The sequence below is a fragment of the Carlito syrichta genome, unplaced genomic scaffold (assembly GCF_000164805.1).
Source record: "Carlito syrichta isolate Samal-C Ts95f unplaced genomic scaffold, Tarsius_syrichta-2.0.1 Scaffold305768, whole genome shotgun sequence".
NCBI lineage: Eukaryota > Metazoa > Chordata > Mammalia > Primates > Tarsiidae > Carlito > Carlito syrichta.
This window is the reverse complement of record NW_007249864.1, coordinates 45,732-50,743: the sequence shown is the minus strand read 5'-3', so window position 1 is coordinate 50,743 and position 5,012 is coordinate 45,732. Positions and strand designations below refer to the sequence as shown.

The 5,012-nt window shown below is 47.8% G+C and overlaps 1 pseudogene; it reads left to right on the top strand.

The window, feature by feature from the left end:
• The window catches only part of LOC110596023, an 11,544-nt pseudogene that overhangs the window by 5,481 nt on the left and 1,051 nt on the right, over positions 1 to 5,012 (top strand).

Genomic DNA, 5,012 nt, shown 5'->3' with positions numbered 1-5,012 from the left:
AGTCTCGCCAAGTTGCCCAGGTGGGTCTCGAACCCACGGGCTCAGGCAATCCACTCACCTCAGCCTCCTAAAGGCGCGGGATTACGACTGAATCACCGAGCCCGGCTTAGACCGTGTTTTCTTAAACTTTGCTCCCCCTACCACCTTGGAGAGGTGAATCTCCTCTTTCTGTCTCTCTCTAATTTACTTTCTAAGTAAACTATATTTTTGAATCTGGCTTCTGTGCAATTATTTGCATCTTTCATGCGGCATCCGGTTGCATACCAGACACCACACCCTCAGCAGGCCTGACCTAACATTCTGGAGGCCCCGCTGTGAGTGTACCCTAACAGATACCAAGAATATACAAACAGTGAATGTTAACATTGATGAAATGCAATTGTAACTGGACACCTATAGTCCTGTAATTTGATGTTAGTCAACAGCAAATCTCAATGCTTACGCTTATAAATAGACTGCAAGGCCGGGCTCGGTGGCTCAACCTGTAATCCCAGCACTTTGGGAGGCCGAGAGGATTGCCTGAGCCTGGGGGTACAAGACCAGCCTGAGCAACTTGGCAGGACCTTGTCTCTACAAAATATATATTGAAAAAATTAGCCAGGCATGGCAGTGCGTGCCTATAGTTCCAGCTACTTGGAAGGCTGAGGTAGAAGGATCTCCTGAGCCCAGCAGGTCAAGGCTGCAGTGACTGGGAGCATGCCACTGCACTCCAGCCTGGGTGACAAAGAGTGAGACTTCAATAAATAAATAAATAAATACAGACTGTAAATCCAGTGAACTGAGCTGGCCTTGGTATCTATACTGGCTTGTCTCCCTGAATTCAGAAGTAAGCTTCTTTCCTCCCAGTTCCCTGCCTCTCAGGTTTCACTGGCGAGTGAGAGAGCAGCTGTATGTTCCATGGACCATATCAATCTCACTATATGCTATCTACAAAAAAATGCTTTTTAAATATAAACACACAAGCTGAAAATAAACGGATAGAAAAAGATATGCTATACAAATATAAGAAGGGGCATTTCGTAATAATTCATCAAGAAGGCGTAACGATTACACATATGTATGCACCCAGTACTAAAGTTTAGAGGTACATATGAAGGGGCACCCCCCCAAAAAAAAACCCAGAGGGCAGGTCCCTTGTAGTACAGGCTTCCTCTGCTAGGTAAGTGTTCTAGGAACCCACTGGCATCAGTGTACCTGCCAGCTTTGTGGCGAGAGGTTCGTTTGGCTTCAGTGAATTATTTTGAAGATTCTTTCAACGCATTTGCTCATTTCATGATGGGTGATTTACAAGCGCACCTGCCCACACTGCGCTGAGTGTTCAACAGTTTTTGACAAACATAGTGTGATCCGTGTGCTCTACTCTCTCTATTCACCTGATCTCCCCAGTTGAAAAAAATCCTCGGAGAAACTGAAAGGAGGAACCCTGAGAAACTTAGAATAAGCTTAGTTCACATTTTGACTCAGCATAACCATTGTTGCTTAGACTGACACGCTTTAAAACTCACACAGGTTAGATATAAACAGATACATTTCCAATAGGCAAGTTTTAGGAAGCGTTCAGACATTTCACTGCAGGCCAAGCTGGCAACCTCCTCCACCCCCTCAGCAAATCTCTATCAGATGCAAGACAAGGACAGCCCAACCTTTCAATTCATGGTTTAGCATAATAATCTCTAAGGGATGTTCAAATTCCTTGTCCAAGGTGGAAGGTCAAAGATCACCCCTTTGCTGGCTGAAGCCACAGAGATGATAATAAGACCACCTTTTTGTCAAGGAGCTTGTGGATTGGAAACATCTGACAGGTCTCTTGCAGGAAAAACCCCTCCCCTTGTCTCCTCCGTCTAACCCACCACCATGTCAGCAATCATGTGACTTACCCACCTATCTGAGTGCTGTCCATCACCTGACATCAGTACCTGTTTTTATCTGCCCCTTCGTGATGGTGTGGAGCAGACCACCACCCAACCTTAATGACCTTTCCCCGTCAAAGGGAAGGATTGAAAGGACTCAACCAGGAACAACCAGCAGCCATTGCCTTGCTAAGTGATGGTGTGGCCATGTGTTCTTTGAGCTATGACAGAACCATGTTTCCTGGCTTTGGCCTGCTCCCCTACTTTGGGGAGGTGAATCTCCTCTTTTTCTCTCTCTCAAACTTACTTTCTAAATAAATTATATTTTCTTTTTTTTTTTGAGTTGGAGTCTCACTCTATCACCCAGACTGGAGTGCAGTGATTGTGAGCGGCCACTGTAGCCTCGACCTGCTGGGCTCCGGCGATTCTTCCGCCTCAGCCTTCTGAGTAGCCGGAATCACAGTCACACGTTACCATGCCCGGCTGATTTTCTTATTTTCTTGTAGAGATGAGGTCTCGCCAAATTGCCCAGGCGGGTCTCGAACTCGCGGGCTCAAGCAATCCACTCACCTCAGCCTCCCAAAGGCGCGGGATTACAAACTGAGCCACCGAGCCCGGCTAAATTATATTTTCTAATCTAACTACTGTGCAATTCTTTACATCTTTTTTGTGGCGCCTGATCACAGACACCCACATCTCCAGCGGGTCCAACCTAACATTTTGGTGGCCCCACTGGGAGTGTAACATAACAGAAACATTTTGCCAATGAGGAAGAGGTGAAACAAAAAATAGCAGAAGCACCCAAAGGCATAAAAAACTGACACATTCAAAAGCTGTTTTGAGCAGTGGAGAAAGCGTCTCAATAGGTATATTGCATCAAATGAAGAGTAATTTGAAGACGACTGAAGTTTAAGCATGTAAGAATACATACGCAATTTTTTAATAAATAAATTCCATGGTTGTTGGGTCCCTCTTTGTAAAGCAAAAGTTGCCAGCAACAAAGGAAAAAATAGACAAATCCACAGTCACAGCTGGAGATTTTAATGCAGCGTTCTCAATGATTGACAGAACACAAAGATGAAAATCAGTAACAACATAAAAAATCTACATCACATTGACCTAACTGATACCTGTAGAACACAACATCACAGCAAATGCAGGACACATCTTCCCCCCCAAAAACCACATCGTGAGGCCACTAGGATATACCCTATGCTTGACCAACGACTTCATACATTTTTTAAAAGTTAAAATGTTGAGAGCCGGGCTCGGTGGCTCAGCCTGTCATCCCGCACCTTTGGAAGGCTGAGGTGAGTGGATTGCCTGAGCCCGCGGGTTCGAGACCCGCCTGGGCAGCGAGATCTCATCTTTACGATAAATCAAAAAATCAGCCGGGCGTGGTAGCGCGCCTGTAGTTCCAGCTATTTGGAAGGCTGAGGCGGAAGGATCGCTGGAGCCCAGCAGGTCTAGTCTGGGCGACCGAGTGAGACTCCAACTCAAAAAAAAAAAAAAGTTAAAATTAAAATGTTGGCTGAACCTGAGTTCTACCATTTGGCTCTCCTCCGCTGCCACCACTCGCTTCACCACCTACGCCACCAACTACCAGTCCCTGGGCTCCATCCAGTCACCCAGCCTCTGGCCCACCAGCAGAGCAGCCAGCATCTCTGCAGGTGCTGGCAGCTTGGGCTCCCATATCTCTGTGTCCTGCTCCACCAGTTTCCAGAGTGGCTGCGAGAGCTGAGCGACTGCCTGGCCTCCTACCTGGAGAGGGCGAGGAGCTTGGAGATGGAGAACCAGAGGCTGGAGAGCAAAATACGAGAACACTTGGAGAAGAAGGGATCCCAGGTCAGAGACTGGAGACATTACTTCAAGACCACTGAAGCCCTGAGGGCTCAGATCTTTGCAACTTCTGTGGACAATGCCCACGTCGTTCTGCAGATTGACAATGCCCATCTTGCCGCTGATGACTTTAGAATCAAATATGAGACCGAGCTGGCCATGCACCAGTCCATGGAGAGCAACCATGGGATCTGCAGGTTCATTGCTGATACCCGTGTCTCCTGGCTGCAGCTGGAGATAGAGATCGAGGCTCTCAAGGAGGAGCTGCTCTTCATGAAGAAGAACCATGGGAGGAAGTAAAAGGCCTACAAGTCCAGATTGCCAGCTCTGGGTTGACCGTGGAGGCAGAGGCCCCCAAATCTCAGGACCTCAGCAAGATCATGGTGGATATCTGGGCCCAGGTTGATGAGCTGGCTCAGAAGAACCGAGAGGAGCTGGACAAGTACTGGTCCCAGCAGACTGAGGAGAGCAGCACAGTGGTCACCAAGCGGTCCGCCGAGATTGGAATTGCTGAGATGATGCTCACGGAGCTGAAACGTACAATGCGGTACTTGGAGATTAACCTGGACTCTATGAGAAACCTGAAGGCCAGCTTGGAGAACAGCTTGAGGAAGGTGGAGGCCCTCTACGCCATGCAGATGGAGCAGCTCCATGGCACCCTGCTGCACCTGGAGGCTGAGCTGCCACAGACCCAGACAGAGGACCAGCGCCAGGCCCAGGAGTACGAGTGCCTGCTGAACATCAACGTCAAGCTGGAGGCCGAGATCGCCACCCACCACCGCCTGCTGGAAGACGGAGAGGACTTCAGTCTCAGTGATGGCCTGGACAGCAGCAGCTCCATCCAGACCATCCAAAAGACCACCCGCAAGATAGTGGACAACAAATCGGTGTCTGAGACCAATGACACCAAAGTTCTGAGGTGTTGAGGTGGCAGGAACAGGGTGTCCTTCGGGGAAGCAGGAAGTCAATAAAAAGTTCAGAGGTCAAAAAAAAAAAAAGAATAGTGTATTGCCCCTTTTTTCCCCACTCAAAAGGAAGGAAAGTTATTCAAAATAGTCAGAAAGTAGAAATGGTCCAAATATCCATTGACTGCTGAATGAATAAACAAACACTGTGGTATATCCATGCCATGAAACACTACTTAGCCTTAAAAAGGAACAAAGTACTAATTCATGCTCTGACACAGGTGAACCTTGAAACATGTGCCAAGTGAAAGAAGCCAGGCACAGAAGGTCACACAGTGTGAGTCCATTGGCATGAAATGCTCAGAAGAGGCAAATCCATAGAGAGGGAAAGCAGATTATAGGTTGCTGGGGGCTGAAG